Consider the following 17970-nt stretch of genomic DNA (forward strand, 5'->3'; position numbering starts at 1 on the left):
AAGACTTAACACTCTTAACACTTCATGAATTTATTGGAACCTAAAATATAACACACTTTCTGTTGAGCTGCACTCTACCTATAGCGAGAAGACATGTCAGACTAAATGTTTTGGAAAATAAGAAACGCAAAACAGGAAATACTTCATGCATACACTAATTCCTTTGTGACAGTCTTTCAACTTCAGCAGTCCACATGAGACTCCAATGCCAGTGAATTCGTTTTGTCAATTCTATGAATCTGTAAGAAAAAAAAAGGTAGCTTCTTATTATTAAATCTAAGGAAGCTGGCAATTTTTTTCCAGGCAGGTGCATGAGTTTGGTAGTATAGTGTATGAAAAAAGGAAGATGATGAGCTACGGCTGGCAGTCAACAGCACTTGTGAACTGAACAGTGGTGAAATTGAGCAATTGCCTGCCTTGTTGCACCGAGGTGGTCTGAGAAAGAATTATCTCACAGAGAGATGGAGAAGTGAAGGCTGGAAACTCTGCTTTTTGGGGTAGTGAGGGAGTCACTCACAGAGCTGGAGTAGGTTTGAGCAGTTTATTTAATTCCTTGGGACTTTCCCTCCAGTTGCAGCCCACAACCCATGTAGCCTATCATACTACATGCGAACTCTTACACATACAATTATTTAATAAAATAAACCAGAGAAAAATGTGGGAAACATTTAACCATCATAAAATGGGAGTTCAAACTTCAAGAACTATGGGGTCAGCAAATGTTTTTCCTGTACAAGAAAAGGACTTACATATTCAGATCTCTGAAAAAAATGCCTTTTAAAAAATATCCTGAAGTAGTTTGCTACAGCTACTATCAAGTCGACTGTGACCTTCGAGAATTGTTAGTACATGGTAGGTTCTTTTTGTTTTGCATTTAAGGAAAGAGTAAGACTGAGAAGTCACATGCTGTTCAGTTACTGAGAAAAGAGGCCTCAAAGTTTACCTAAAACTTAAACTGAAATATTTTTTGGCTTGTTGTTATGGGCAATATTTTAACATGCATATTCTGAAATCACAACTTTAAGTGCATGTTAGCCATCTTCTATGATATGTTGTTTATGAGGTGCAAAAGGCATGATAAGAATATAAAGAGTCTACAAATCATATTCTCAACCCTGTATTAAGGAGACCCCCTGGGTTTAAAGGTGCAGATAGCTGTGGGTGTCATTTACTTCACCTACATTTTAGAGTTGGACAAGCTGGTTGTGCATGAGATCCTGAGAGGTAAGCTGTCTCTCTAGAATCTTTCTATGAACGCATTCAGTTGTAAAAAACATAGTATTCAGATTACTCAACATGTCTTTATCTCAGTTTAGGAAAGATTCACTATCCAAGAGGTCTTTAAAAACAAAATAATTAGAAATAATAGGGACCTTCTGTGGTTCAATATTTAGAATAATAAAGTAAATCAGCTAACAATGCAGGCAGAGAAAACTGGATATCACTTTACAGAACTACCCTGCCATCACCCTTCACACGTAATGAGAAAAAAACAGAATGCCATAAATAACAAAAAGCTATCAAAACTAGTAAGATATGAAGTGCCTGTCACATACGGTGATAAATGAAATGTGAGATAGAACATGCTCTTAAATGCTGCCTCTTTATTTGTTAAGCTTATTTTGCCAAAAAGTGTTTATCAATCTTTAAAATGCAGACACTGGTACTATTCCAAGTTAGAGTTTTCTCTTAAAGTGGCTCTTATAACTACGAGGCAGCATTTAAGAAAAAAGTGTGAATAAACAGATCAGTCTGTTTCAAAGGCAAGGGTCTTTACTAATATTGCAAATAAGATCAGGGAATGGAGAGAAAATGGTAGTGAGTATTTTTTTAATAGTATGGCTTCAGAAAGCACATTTGAAGCTGCATTGAGATAACAGCACCAGAAATCAGTATCATGAGAAGCTATTGCAGTTTTTAAATAAGAATGACTTGTATGTCTGAATAACCATTTTTTTAAATTATAGCTAATTTCTCTTCTGTATATTTTGGAAACTTTTGACACCAGTATATTTATCTGTGCAATCTGTGTTTTAGGCATGCCATTTACCAGTGGACCAGAGGGACTTTTCTAGGGGTCATGGAGTTTTGTTAAACAACCACCCTCAAACTAACACTATTTAAAGCAGGGGTGGGGAAAATACGGCCCACGGACCAGATGCAGCTCGCGAGGCCATTCTATCTGGCCCACGGGGCCACTAAAAATGTAGAAAATTAATATTTCTCTGCCCTTGGTTCCTGTCAAAAATGACAGGAACCAAGGGTAGTAGGACCCAAGGGAACCCCGGCGGGCTCCAACAACAGTGGGGCCCACCTGGCCCCGCCTCCCCCCAACTGGAAGCCCCAGCTAGGGCTTCTGGCCTGGGAGCACATGGGTGCCCCATGCCAGAACTGCAGGTAAGTGTGGGGTGAGAAGGGCGGGGGGACCCCGGGCAGGGAAGGAGTGTGGGGGTGGGAAAGCGGCCCCTCCCCCACCCCATGGCCAGCACCCTGTGCTGCAACTGCTTGCAGCCCACACGGGGCTGCCTGTGCCCGCTCTGGACAGCCCCATGTGGGCTGCAAGTGGCTGCAGCAGGGAGTGCCAGCCATGGGGCGGGGGAGGGGCCACTTTCCCCCTCCGACCCATGCTCAGCTTTTTCCTGGGCTCCTTCCCTGCATGGAGAAAAGTGGCCCCTCACCTGTCTCATGGCTGGCGCTCCCTGCTGCAGCCACTTGCAGCCCATGAGGGGCTGTCTGGAGCAGGCACAGGCAGCCCCAGGCGGGCTGTGAGCGGCTGCAATGTGGGGCACCAGGCATGGGGTGGGCAAGGGGCTGTTTCCCCCCTACACTCAGCACCACCGTGTAACCCGGCCCCATTGCCAGGCTGGCAGCGGGGTGGGTTACAAGCTGGTGCTGAGTGTGGGGAAGAGCGGCCGCTCGCCATGTAGCCGGTGCCCTGTGCTGCATCCACTCATAGCCCACCTGGGACTGCTTGTACCTGCTCCAGACAGCCCTGTGTGGGCTGCGAGTGCCTGCAGCAGGGAGTGCTAGCCATAGGGTGGGTGAGGGGCCACTTTTCCCTGAGCTTAGCACCAGCTTCTTCCCTTCTGGTGAGCAGGGGGTTGGAGCTGTGTGCTGCCCCCCGCCTGTACTGTGGGGCTGGGGGGCACTGGGTGTGAGTGGACAGGAAGCCAGTGGGAGCACGGGGCCCACACCAGTGCCCCGGGGTCAGGGCCAGTGGGGCCCAGAGCAGGGTGGCAGGAGCACGGGGCCCCAGCTGTCAAGGGCTCTATGGAGCTGGGTCAACTCCCCCTCTCCCTGCTGGTGCAGCCCAGCCCAGCTCCACAGACCCCTGCCAGCCTATGCCCCACTTTGGGCCCCACTGCTGCTGGCCCTGGGACATTGGTCCCAAGATGGTGACCAGGGGGCAGGGCACCTGTCAAGGGGTGTGGCCCCTGTTAAGGGGCCGGGCTACCCATACGGCCTTCGACAGCCTGCCAAAACTGGGTAAGTGGCCCTCCACCCAAAATAATTGCCCACCCCTGGTTTAAAGTAATGGGCCTGTCTCTAAAAAAATAGTTAATACTGCATGAGGATATTACTATGCAATACCCAGCAGGATTACTTTATGGGGACTCAAAACATTCACAAAGACTACATAACTGATTTAGTTTTTAAACAATTCAGGATCTGAGGAAGTTTATTCAGTTTTAAGAATAATTAAACAGCAAAATATCAATGCTTATGTTGCTTTTATGGATTCTTGATATAAATGCTCATATTTAGAAAACAAATTGTTTAGATCATGCTATATCTTTCACTTGTTCATCAAAAGCTTTCTTGAATAATTACATTCTTGACTGTTGTTTTTGCCAGTTTGGATATTAACGCTGTGTGAGGAAACTGAAACATAATAGAATTATTCAATAAAATAAATGATGAGGTATACTTGAGAATCTGCTTTGCCTTCTAAGTGACCTGCTCAAATAAGGCACAATCATAATGTGTGGTGGGTACTAAGTGGAAAAAGTTTACGACTGTCTGGAGTCTTTCCTCCTCCTACTGCTAGACTTATTGTCTTGTCAATGCTGTGGTTTTTAAACCCAGGGCATCATGCTTTAAAATCAGAGTTTCAATTTTATTTTCTTTTTTACCTCTGTCTAATTATATTAGAGATATTTGATGATATCACATTGTAGCCAACTCTTTTTTATGTAAAAATATATATTTTTAAGCAGTATCAAGAGTAAAAGCACATATTTTTTTATGGATGACTCAACATTACCAGAGATAGACGATGGACTTCCTTTAATTTTTAAAGAGTACTTTTCAATTTAGGGCCATGGAAATTTAGACTAAAAAGGTGTTACATTAAATGTGTAAATATTCCATACGTCTTTTAAGACATGCATATGCCATTATTAAAGACAGGTATAGTGTCAAATGAAACTACCCAATGACAATATTTTCTATTTACTGTACAACAACCTCACAATGTTAGATAAGACAGAAATAACTTCACTACTTTGCAAGTCAATTCAGGCAAAGGAGTTATAGTTTATTCACAGGATTCAGATGAACAGTGATGGGTGGGCAAGTGAGGCATAAGCCCTTTGCAATGGGTAATGGGGTGGGGGAGTCAGAATGGAGCTGGTGTGGGGTGCCTCACTTTCCCATCCCCCCTCCACCCTGTACATATCTTGCTCCATATCTTGCTTGCTGTGGCTGTGGCTGTGGCTCCGGCAGCGGGGAGGACAGAGCAGCAGCAACTGCACAAGATGTAGAAGCAGCCAGAGGTTCGCTGCAACAGGGGAGGAGATGCAACCTTTTCCTGCTGCTGAAAATCAGTGGGTTTGTTGGTTGTTCAACACATGCGTCAGTGTGGGGAAAAAAGCCACCCACACTGCCCAGCCACTGCTCAGGAAATACTGGGCAAGGTAGTGTGGGTGGCTATGCCTCCCCACCGACACCTGCCCCATGCTGCTGCCCACCTACCTCTGCCTGCAGTGCCACTGACTTGTTGAGGGGAGTGGCAGAGGGGGACACTAAAATACAAGTTTCCCCAGTGTACCATTTTCCCTAAGGCTGGCTTTGCCTTCAGCCATTGCCCCTGCACCCTGCCCTGCCACTGCCCAGGGCACAGTACTTGCCAATTATACTTCTGTTCACAGTGATTAATAGTAGATAAAGTATATTCTGTGTGGGAAACCTCCCCAGTAGTAAGACAGTAAGATTTCTTTTCTTAAAAGTTTCTAGCATAGTGGGAGCCATTCTTCATTGGTTATTATGCATGTTGGCCATCTTGGTTTGGGGTATTTCCTATCATCCTAAGGATTTCTTGATTATGGAGACTCATCCTGGAGTGTAGCAGGAATGTAGGGAGCAACCTAAGAGGACTGAGAGGTGCCAAAGTCTTAAATGGTAGTAAATACATTCTATTGAGTATTTCTTCAATCAAATTATAGCTTTCTGAATGACCTGGAAGTTTATGAGACACTGACACATAAGAGAAAAGAACAGCATCTAGCTATGTGTATGTGTGATTGGATGGAATGAATCTATGAATCTATGGAACAAGGAATGAGGTATGTATACATCTTTATTTCTGCAGAAGAGCTTTGGATTGTATGTACTCTGGCATTTATCTCTGCTGTCAGCTGGTGTAATGATCCAAGTAACAGTGACAATAAAGGCCATTTGGTTTCTACTCATTGAGGAACCTACAGCAATGGGACTGGTAGGAGTATCCCTGGAAGTCACAACAAGGCAATGCCATACAGAGTTTGGTGGAGAAGAAGGAGGACTGAATTTTGATTAGTTCTGAAGACTAACATTTACAGAATTATTCTTATAGTTATTAATCAGCAGTTTAGTTCCATTTTTATTTATTTATAGGCCAACAAATTGTTTCCTACTTGATCTTGATTTTGCTGGTATGAATATGAACAACCTGAACTATCAGTTTTCAGGCTAAAATCTGTTTGCTAGGTGTTTGTTGTAATACTGTTTGGTATTTGTTATTCATGTGGTTTATTGCATCCCAAAAATCATAGCATTATAATTGTTCCCTGATTGGATAAACTTTTAAAACTGAAAAGTCATAAATAGCTATCCATGTACTTCCACTCGTTCCAGGATGAATTTTCTGACAATTAATCATAAGCAGTGCAACTTGTGCAATTTTGGGCATTTGCAAATGTGACAAAGTCCTCTTAGCCAGTACATTAGAGACTGAAACAGGAACTCCAGAGTAAAAACATGAGCTTCTACAATTTTAGCTAAAGTTCCAAAGCTCTGAAGCTACAGATCAAACCAGGATGGGGATATGTAATGCACACAAGCCAGGGAGTTATCCAGATGTTTTCAAGAAAAACAGAAGTTTTATGAATAGATAAGGAAGTTGATATCCTAATAATTAAATTAAGGGTTTTGATTGTAAAATTAGAATGAAAAGTCATACTGGGTTTGCAGTTTCTCTTGTTACTGAAACAGCATTATGTATATATTTTCCAACCTAAATTTATATATATTTCGGTCAGAAAGTATATACATAATGCTGTTACTGTAAGTTTCCTCCAATTTTCACACACACACACACACACACATGAGGAATATAATATATATAGGAGGAAAATTGGAGAAAACTTGCAGTAATAGCATTATGTGTGTGTGTGTGAAAATACACACACACACACACACACACACACACACACACATATATATACACGTAAATATATATATAATAGATTGTTAGAAAATTGGGGGAAATTTACAGTAACAAGTTGCAAGATTATATCATAGCTGTGAGTCTTACCTGGGAAGACCTTAGGAAAGCAGAAGTTCTGCTTCTACTGCAGTGGCCCAACTCATAATATCTGGAGGTGTAACTCCCACCTGGGACTCTATTTATGCAAATACATTTTAAATCCACAATGCCTGATCAGACATGATGGGCTTGCGGGGTTAATATTGCCATTCCCTATGGTTTATTTGATACATAGCAAACATAACGGTGTGTTACCAAATATTCCAAACACTCAAATACTCCTCAGTTCAGGTTAATATCCAAGCTAGCCACAATTACTGAATTACTGAATCCTATAAAGTACTATGGCCACAAAATGCCCCCTGGAAAATGCTGACCACTTCATTTCAGCAGGCTTCAAAGAGAGTTGAAGGCATTCCAGGATAACCTGATAACTCACTTATTAACCTTTTTATCATTTTTGCCCAGATTTTCATAGCAATTATAGTAAAGTGACTGAGTTAAGTCAGTGCATCAAATTTTGGTTTCAAGCTTATTATTTGGTACATTAAATGCCTTGTTAGCTTAAAACCATATCATGGCACATACCTTAATAGTTAGTCAGAGTAGAAATATTGCATTTTGTACCAGCTTTTTCTTCTGTCATTCTTTACACAATTTTTTCATTCACTTATCTATACAGATCAGTACCTGGATATGTATCATTAAAAAACATAAAACTGACAATATAAGATAAGCAAAGTTGTAATACACTAGTCAAGAATATATTAGTATTGTTTTAAAATTACATGTTTAATTGGGCTGGTCATATTGTTTGAACACTTGCTTTTATGATATGATAGAATATCCAAGAAGAGGCATAACATGACATGCTGAAGTAATTCTCTCTGCAGTTACTTACTTTGTAGCATTTCCCTGTAATACAGAGTTTTCATAAAATGGGATGGATGTAATAAAGAGATACTATCATAATTTAATCTTTGCAATTACAGCCATGCTGTGTAAATAAAACACTATCATGATTCCCAAATAATGCACTGTGAGTAAGTAACATGATCTCAGAAAATTAGAATGGTAAAATTAGTGAGTAAAAGAGAAAGCCACTAGAATATCTTCCTCTCAAGAACATAATTGTGCTTGGCTTAAGAGTGTAGTACATTATTATAATTGTGAAATTATCAAAGTACGCCAATGTCTTTGCATTAAACCTAGCACAAGGTTTTGAACCTTGTCTATTACCATCTGTTTTTTCACTGGAGAAGAAAATGTATGAAGCCAGTTCCTTCCTGACTTAGCTTCTGAGATATTCATTGGCTAAAACATAAAAATATAAGCTGTACCATACTGGGCCAGACCAGTGGTTCACCCGACCCCGTATGCTGTCTCTGGCATGGGTGGATGCTTTAGAGGAAGAACACTGAACCAGGTATATCTAAAATAATTTATTCCCCATTCATTATCCTTCCCAGTATGCACCATCATTGCTTTAGAGATGCCAGAGAAAACATCTACAGCTGTTCTGTTTAACAGTTATTAATAGATCTACTGTCCCTAAATGTATCTAGTACCTTTTTGAACCTGGATATAGTATCTGCCTCTACAGTCTCCTATGCCAATGAGGTCCACAAGTTAGGTACATAATGCATGAAAAAGTACTTTTTCTTGTTAGTTTTAAACCAGTCTCCTAACTATGGGTGTCCTCTAGTTCTAGTATTCTAGGACTTGGTGAACAACCATTCTCAATTCACTTTGTCCATGCCCTGCATAATTTCACAGACTTGTATCAACACCCACCTGCCCCACCCCAACCCCTCAGCCATCTCCTTCCCAGACTGAAAAGCCCTAGACTTTTTAGTCTCGCCTCGTATGGCAACTGCTTCATACCCCTGGTCATTTTGATTGCCCTTCTCTTGTACCTTTTCTAATTGTACTACATCCTTTTTGAGATGACAGAACACAGTATCCAAGATGTGGGCACACCATGGATATACATAATGGGATGCTGATGATCTTCATTTTGTTTTTAGTTCCCTTCTTAATGATTCATAGATTTCATAGACACATGGGCTGGAAGGGACCCCGGAGGATCATCGAGTCCAGCCCCCTGCCCCACAGGCAGGAAGTCAGCAGGGATCACAGGATCCCAACAAGATAAGCATCCAAATGTCTCCTGAAGGCATTCAAAGTGGGTGCTTGAACCATCTTTGGCGTCAGTCTATTCCAAACCTTGGGGGCTTGGACAGTAAAGAAGTTCTTCCTTATGTCCAGCCTGAATCAGTTGTGGGGGAGTTTGTGACTGTTTGATCTTGTCATCCCTTGGGTCGCTCTGGTGAACAGATGTTCCTCCAGATCCTGGTGAACACCCCAGACAAACTTATAGGTGGCCACCAGATCACCCCTGAGCCTGAGCTTTTCCAGGCTGAAGCGTCCCATGGCTCTCAGCCTCTCTTTATAAGGCCTGTTTTCCTGACCTCTGATCATGCATGTGGCTCTCCTCTACACTCTCTCAAGCTTCTCCATATCCTTTTTGAATTGTGGAGCCCAAAACTGGATGCAGTACTTCAGCTTTGGCTTCACTATGACCGAATACAATGGGAGAATGACGTCCTGGGATTTGCTTAAGAAGCATCTATGGATGCAAGCCAGCATTTTGCTCACCTTACTAGCTGCAGCATCACACTGAAGGCTCATGTTCATCTTGTGGTCAATCTTGACTCCCAAGTCTCTTTCATCTGTAGTGCTAACCAGAGTAGCACTGCCGAGCCTATAAGCATGCTGCAGGTTTTTCCTCCCAAGATGGAGAACCCTGCATTTTTCAGTGCTGAACACCATCAGGTTCTTGTCCACACATTTCATGAGCCTGTCAAGATCTGCCTGGATCACCCTCCTGTCCTCAGGTGTGGATGCTTTACCCCAGAGTTTGGTGTCATTGGAGAACTTGGCCAGTCCGCTTCTGACACCAATGTAAAAAATTATACCCAACATTTTATTGGTTGCTGTTGCACACTGAGCTGAGGTTTTTAGAGAACTACCTACAATAACTCCAAGGTCTTTTTCCTGAGTAGTGACAGCTAGTTCAGCATTTTGTAATATAGATGAGGTTATTATTCCTCATGTGCATTACCTTGCACTTGCTTGTAGTGATCACTAGGGCTGGGCAACACACCTGTTTCATTTCGGTTTTTGATTTGGCATTTCAGAGGGACAGTGATTTGCTTCGGTGTTTTGAATCACTGTCCCATTTCATTTTGGCTGAAACTGTTTCAGAATTTCAACGGTGTTTCGGCCATAGGGTATAATGGGGGATTACAAAACTGCCTATAACTTTGTCATTTCTTGCCTGACTCAGATGAAACCTCCAAGGATGGTAGCTCCTTCTGAGGCCATAAAGTATGCCAGGTTTCAAGGAGAGAGGCACAGGGGTTTCCGGGAAAGTGTATCTCAAGGTGCTGACAAGCAAAACTCATGACATTTGTGACTTTGTGTGTGTGTTAAGGTGCAGTGGGATGAAAACTGCAGGCATGGTAGCCCCTGTTCTCACCCTCACAACTTCACTGCAACCAGTAAGCCTCAGGCCTCTCAAAGATCTGACAGGTCTGGGCTTTCCCCAGCCAGGACGGTGCAGTGGCTGGAGGTTATTAAGTGCCTCTTGCTCCTACCCACCTTTCACCAGGGAGGTTCGCGGTTCTGGCATTTCCTGGGGCTGCCACACCACTGGCTGTCCCACCCAGGCCTCCCTACCCTGGCAGGGTGCAGTTTTAGGTCATGCCCAGGATGATGTGGGCCCTCCTGCTCCCCATATAGCCCCAGCCCTTATACCTCCAAGTTCTTACTGGCACAGGAGCTCAGCAGGGACATGTTCTTCCCCAGCTGGCTGGTGAGAAACTAAACTGCCGCCTCCAGCTGAGAGTGGGGCATTAAGTGACTGCCCTCATTAGCACCTGTCCTGCCACATACATTGCCCCTCATGCAGGCATAAGGGAGGCCTGCCAGGTTTCAGGAAGAGTGATGCAGGGGTTTCTGTGAAGCCGCACCTCAAACTTCTGAAAGCAAAATTTGTGTCACTTGTGTATGTTAGGGAGGGTAGGTTGTAGCTGTGTTGGTCTAAGGACATAGCCCAGACAAGGTTCTTAGGGTCATTCTGATATTTTTTATTAGACCAACTGAATAGTTGGAGAAATTCTTCTTTGCAGGTTTTCAGGTTTAAAATCCCTTTGTTAGGCTGAGGAAGCATCTAGTTGTTGTGTGTGTGCTCTTCCTGGATGGAAGGAATAGTAAAGAAGCCAGAAGCTGGTTGCAATACAAGCAAGAAAGCCAGTCAGTAAAAATGGAAATGGAGGAGTCAGGGGGTGAGGGACAGACTGGGGGGGAGGTGGGGTTGGAAGGGGGATGTAGCAGGTAAAAGTGGAGCGGTACCTGCTGCTATCTGGGGAGCCAGATGTCAGGCAGGTTGTAGTGTGTCATAAATCCAATGTCTATATCGAGTCCATGAGTTTCTGTATTTGGAGGTTGATGAAGTGATGTTCATAGGCACATCTGTGAAGTGGTTTGTAAATTCAAACAAACACCAAACCTCGCTAACCTCATCACCAGAAGCCAACTTCCTACAGTCCAAAACACACTGAATGGATCCAGACCATGACATAACAAGAAATACAAAACCTGGCGACTTATCTCCAATACCCCCGCAAACTGCGCACCAGAATCTATTACAGACAAGAATAGCCAACTATGTGTGGGGATACATTTCTTACAAGAAAACCACTCTGTCTCCAGTCTCTCAGTCCTGATCCTCAAAGGGAATTTACAAATAACTTTTCACAGACGGGCCTATGAACTTCACTTCATTAACCTCCTAGATACGGAAACTTTTGGGCTCAATATAGACACTAGATTTATGACACACTACAACCTGCCTGACATTTGACTCCCCAGGTACCTCTCCACTTTTACGTGCTACATCCCCCTTCCTCCCTACCCCAGCCTGTCTCTCACTCCCTGATGCCTCCATTTCCATTTTCACTGAATGGCTTTCTTGTCTGCATTGCATGCCAGCCTCTGGCTTCTTTACTATTTCTTCCATCCAAGCAGAGCACACACACATCAACTAGATGCTTCCTCAGCCTGATGAAGGGTTTTAAACCTGAAAGTCCATGCCTCGCAGATGGCATCCCAGGCAGCTAAGCTGAGCTCACCTGCAGCCTCACAATTCCACTGCAACCAGCAAGCCTCAGGCCTCTCAAAAATCTAAGGTGTCTGGGCTTTCCCCAGCCAGTACCCTGCATGGGTGTGGTAGCTGAAGGCATCTCCTACCCACCTTTTACCAGGGAGATCCTCTGTCCTGGTATTTCCTGGGGTTGCCACACCACTGGCAGTCCCACCATGCAGGGTGCAGTTTTAGGTCATGCCCATGACCTGGAGTCTCCTCCTTTCCCTTAGGCCCAGCCCATACCTCCAAGTTCATCCTAGCACAGGAGCTTAGCAGGGAGATGTTCTTCCCCTGCTGGCTGGTGATGCAGTGAGTGCCACTTCCAACTCTGAGAACGGGCCATTAAATGGTTTAAAAAAAAACACCCAGAAATAGGTGCAGATGGAGTGAGGTGGGTGGCACTCACTCCGTATGCATGTGGAGCTGGGGAACACTGGTTGGTAGACAAGACAGATGTTCCTAGGCAACCATGACCAGATCCTGCCACATCTGGCTCTGGTTGCCCAATAGGCCAAGAGGTTGCTGTGCAGTGGCTCCATGTCCTTGGTGAGATAGGTAGCCATCGAGACACCGGTGCTACTTGCCCAATGCTGAGGTCTGGTGCATCTGGACTCCACTATTGAAGCCATGCCATTGGTCCACATTTGCAGCACCTGTCATGGAGGAAACTGGCTGCTGCTGGGAGTGCTGGCATGGGAAAGTGAATCCCCCTCTTCCATGCCCCCCCACCTGTGCCCTTCTGCCTCTTGGACTCTGTTCACCAACACCTTCATCCAGTGATCCAGGGTTTTGCTGGTGCATGCACTCCCCTTCACCCTCCGGTCACACATGGCCACCAGCACGTGGACTGTACTGGACCGTAATGGATCCAGCCATTTCTTGATGCCCTCCTTCAGCTGCTTCACCAGTGCCTGCACCTCTGGTGACAGCGGTTTGCCCTAGCCAGGAACATAGAGCACCTGGAACTTCTCTATTTTGCTCTCAGGTTCCCTCACTATGGGGACCACCTGGCTAAGGAGGGCATTGCCAGTGCTGAGGGTCTCAGTGGCCTTGAGGAATGGCTTGAGGACCACCAAGATCTGAGAGATGGTATCCCACACTGTTTTGTTAAGCAGGCCACTGAATCCAATCTCCGCGACCAAGGCCATCTCATGGATGGCCTTCTGTTGCTCCACTAGCCATTCCAGTATGAGGTATGTGGAGTTCCACTGAACTCCACATCCTGGATGATTTTCTGCTGTGGAAAACTCAGTTCTGCTTGTTTGTCATGCAGCATCTTTCCCCGCTTGATGCTGCAGTGGAAGTAGCCCACCACCTTCCTGCACTTTGAAATGAGCTGGCTGTTTGTGACAGCACCGTCACCGGCAGCCCTGTCCCCCTCCAAGGTGTCCCTGACTATGAGGTAGAACTTGTGTACCACACAGCAGATGCCAACAATCTTGGCATCATGGACCGCCTTGACCATGTTGGCCTCATTGTCGGTGAACATGAACCCGTGGGTGAGCTCACCCTGCCCAATGAGCCACCCCTGCGTGATGTGGTTCATGGCTCCCATGATCTCCATTGCCATGTGGGACTCATCCATCACCTTGGCTTGAAGAAGAGCCCACCAATGGCCTGACTCAGGGCACCAGTGCCCTGTGAGGGAGAGGTAGGCATGATCTCCACCCTGGCTGATCCAGATGTCCGAGGTGAAGAACAAGCCCACCTGCGGATCTGCCTTGCACAGCTCCTCCCTCAAGTACTCCCTGCATGCCTTATACAGGGAGGGCACCACCATTCTGCTGAGGGTGGTGCATGCGGGCACTTGGTAGGATGGGGCCATGAGTACCATGAGCCACCTGAACCCTGGTCACTCAACTAGGGAGAAAGGATGGCCATCCAGAGCAAGCATCTCCCCGCTGATCTGGGTGATCTCACTTGTCTTTGCAACATGCCGTCCTGTGTGCTCACCTTTCCCCCACTGTTCCAGGGTGGCCTGCCTCTGCTTTGGGGGGATGGGTGCTATGGAGTGAGAGGGGTACTTCTTTTTGGGCACACTCCCGCTGGTGCCTGACTGAGGAGAAGGAAGGGCAAGGGGGTGGTGCCTCCAGAGATGCATCAGCATCCCTCTGGTAGTGTAGTGTTTCTCCTCCTTGCCCTGGCTGGTCTTACATTGGCAGTGCAGGCAGATAGCAAACCTGGGATCATCTACCACCTCAAAATGATCCCACACTACATTACCCCCTTGCTTCTGGGGTGCAGGTGCAGATCCTGCCTGATCCCCCTCCTCAGCAGGCAAAGGCACAACAACAGGAACAGCTGACTCAGCTGAACCACTTGCCTCCACAACCTCAACATCAACCTGAACCTCAAACTCCTCCAAACTGCCTTCTGGGGAAGGAGACCTGGCTCTAGGGGAACGTGGAGAGGAGTGGAGCACAAACTCAGATTCCTTCTCGGTCCCCAGAATTTCTTTTGCTAGGGTGCTTGGATCCCCTGCTTCCAGATCCAGCTCCTCCTCTGGCACTGGAAGGCTCAGGCTGGGAACTGAAATGGAGGTGGAGAAGATTGTCATGCTGGTGGTGCTGGGGGTTATTATTATGACTGGTGTTATTGGAGGGAGTGCAGATGCAGGCACTGGTCCCACCTCCTTGCTGCCACCCGCACCAGAAGCCTCATGTTTGCTAGGAAAGAGGCTGAGTCTAATTGGTGGGTGGGGTTTTTTCCCCAGCCAGAAGACCTGGCACCTGCCTTTCCAGCACGCTTCATATTTTGTGTGCTGGAAAAAAATGTGCATCTGTGTGAGTGTGTGTGTAATAAATGTATGTGTATTGAGTGTTTTCCCTGCAGTGCACTGTAGTAAGTCACTACCAGGCAAAACACTGCTTTCTTTTTTCTTTGGGGGTGGAAAAAATAAGAACAAATAGCAGGATTTTAGGGGAAGGTTAGACAAGGGTAAATAAATAGGAAAGGATTGGCTATGGCTACAACTTGGTAGCATGGCACTACCAAGCTGCAAGCTTACAGATACTGCTCTCAGTTTCTGCTGCTCCTGCTGCAGACACAGACAGATGCAGCTGCAAAATGGCAGACTCAGTTCACAAACAGCCTTTTGCTGCTTCTCTGTCCCTCCCCCAGAGCACTGGGATTGGAAGGTGACCACAGGGACAGATTGCTGTCACTGGTCAACTATAGATGACAATATCAGAGCAGTCCTCCCCCCACTCCTCCCTCTCCCTCTTAATTTCTATTTCCCTGCAAACCCACCACCGAAACAGCTCTGAAACAGCTCAAAACATCCAAAACATTTCAGATGTTACGGAAACTTCTAAAACATTTCAGATGTTTCGGAAACATCCAAATAGTTTCAAAACATTTCTGAAACGTTTTGGATGGCCCATTTCATTTCAGAGCTGTTTCGGAGCCTTGCATTTCATTTTGGATTTGCTGTTTTGGCCACCAAAACACCCAAATATGAAATGAAACGCAATGCCTGCCAAAATTTGGCATAGCCCTAGTGATCACCTAGTTCATGAAACACAGGCATATGTTAATCAGGAGAACCTACACATAGCAAGCAAGTTTCTTTGAGTAGATGCAATATCTTTTTTTAGACCAACTGAGTAGTTGGTAAAAAGTTCTTAGCAAGCTTTCAGGCACAGTAACCCTTCTTCAGGCATAGGGAGTCTCTGCTGTTCTGAGACTCCAAGAAATGCAAGAAGCTAGAAGTGTGGCAGGATGTCAGTGAGAATGTAAAAAGGTAGAAATTAGAAAGACAAAAGGTAAAGCAGAGAGGGGAGGGAGAAGAGAGCAGGGGGAAAAAGGCTGAAAAGGAGACATTCTAGTGATAGAATATAAGGTGGAAAAGAAGCTGTCAGTGAAAAAGAAAATAGTTGGAAATCAGGAAAACAAGAATGAGAGAAGCTCAAAGTGTGAATGGATGTAATGAAAATATAAATAGGTAGAAAGGAGAAACAAATGGTAAAGCAGGGGAAGGAGGGGAAGAAAGCAGGGGGAAAAAGGCCAAAAGGAAATATAAAATATATCACATCTAAAAATAAAAAATATCATATGTACCCAAAAAACCTTGCCTGCCTATGTGCTTACACCACCATGGGTACAACCAAAAACCCTACACACAACAGGGGGGGTTTTCTTAGTACTCCAATACTTGTTACCCTTCACATCTCTTGCTAGCTGCAACTCCGATTGTGCTTTGGCCTTCCTGATTTCATCCCTGCATGTCTGAGCAATACTCTTATACTCCTGCATAGTCGTTTGTGCAAATTCCCACTGCATTGTCAACAGTGGGAATGAACAAAGTTCATCTGACTTTTTTTTTGCCCAGTTCCTTAGTTTAGTCTTTCTGCAGTTTCTCTCTGTCAGCTTGGGATATGACTACCCAGAATAATTTAGTATGGAACAAGTATAAAGTTATGAAAAATTTATTAGCATTTACTCAATCCCAAAAGTTAAGATTTTAGTTCTTACCTTAGTAGATCCTCTTGCATTTTGGATTCTTCACAGGTACAACAATAGTGTTACTTAAGCAACTCAACAGAGGCAAGCCTATTACAAGGGAGAATAAAAAGTATTCAATTTTTAACATGTTACTCAATTCATAGCATTAAAATATAAGTGATATCAGTGTTTGAGGTACAACTGCTAGTATTAATATTAAACACTTTTAAAGGAGTAATAGAAGAGATGAGTTTATAAGTGAGGAAAAGGATACAATCCATCTATACAGATGTAATAGAAATAGAGACATAATACTTAGTTGTCTCTGATGGATGGCAATGCAGTACCTCACATTACTGTTTAGTTATGCAAGGTTTTCAATATGAGAACTCGCTTAGCTCACGAGTAACTACACAGAAAAGAATCCTTTAAAATAGACATCTAATTAAGCTGTCATGATGAGAAAGAGCCGGTGACGGCACAAACCAAAAACTGGTAGGAACCAGTGAAAGAAAAGAGGGAGCCTCATTTCCGGAGCAGCTACTCAATGAAGATAGAGTGGTCCCAGAGGGAGAGGAAGGAGGGGAGAGACCTGGATGAAAACAAGAGAGGGGCCGGGACATGGGGAAACATGAGGAGAGTCAATTGGGACAGTGCGGGTGAGGAGGAGTCAGCTGTCATCTGGCTGGGGAAGAGAGAGAAGAGCATCGAGCCGGGAGATACCGGTTGAAGAAGCATTGCCGGGAGCATGATCTGGGAGAAGATGCAACTGCAGAAACCAGAGGGCTAGCCAGGAAGAGGTGACTGAGCCTCACAGTGACAAGTAAAATGCTTCTTATTTTTTTTCAGTATAACTAGATAGGGCCAGGCAGGAGCATCATTAGAAAGGTGAATCATAAAGACAATAAGCCCTACACCGTTTAGTATGCTTAAAGAAGAAGACATGTTTTTTGTTGGACTTATACCTTTAAAAAAAATCAGGCTCATTGAGCCCAAAGGACTCAAAACTTATTTTTATTGATCTTACCTGAGTTTATTTTGGGATGCTTTGAGAGAGGTATTGGATATTATACTTACCTCCACTGTAGAAGTCTTTGATCAGTAGCTTAGGGAACAGGCTTCTGTCATTTCCTCCACCCCTGAATGCATGATACCTAAGAAACTAGAGAAAAAAATGTAAAAAGTGAGATAGATACCTAATAAAAAGAACCTTATCAAAAAGAGCACGCTGTGAGTTTCATCTTTTATGGTCTACCAGATCATTTTATGAAAAAGTTCAAAACCTCCAGGGAATTAATCAGTACCGTACCACCCAGTGGTGTTTAAGTTACACCCTCCCAGTATAAACCTTTTAACATCAAGACACGGCATGATGGATTCAGGTCACCACTGGAAAAAACAAACAAACAAGGAATAACCTTGTAATGTGAGGCCCAATCTGGGAGACTGTGATTTACATACACCAATGGATTAGATTGAATACTTCACACAAGCCTTGACTCCCTGCAAAGAAGTACAGAAGATCTCATTAACAACTCAGAAATCTGGCTGACACACAAGCTAACTTAATGGT

At 44.4% G+C, this 17970-nt stretch overlaps 1 non-coding gene across 1 annotated transcript; it reads right to left on the bottom strand.

Moving 5' to 3' along the window:
* Positions 1-14: 14 nt before the first annotated feature.
* LOC106738065 (hypothetical protein) lies at positions 15-17702 on the bottom strand. Its single transcript, XR_002090119.2, has 3 exons — positions 17475-17702; positions 16428-16505; positions 15-239 (listed from the first exon to the last, which is right to left on the bottom strand). It is a non-coding gene; the product is annotated as a hypothetical protein (transcript).
* Positions 17703-17970: the final 268 nt, after the last annotated feature.

The sequence above is a fragment of the Alligator mississippiensis genome, chromosome 9 (assembly GCF_030867095.1).
Source record: "Alligator mississippiensis isolate rAllMis1 chromosome 9, rAllMis1, whole genome shotgun sequence".
NCBI lineage: Eukaryota > Metazoa > Chordata > Crocodylia > Alligatoridae > Alligator > Alligator mississippiensis.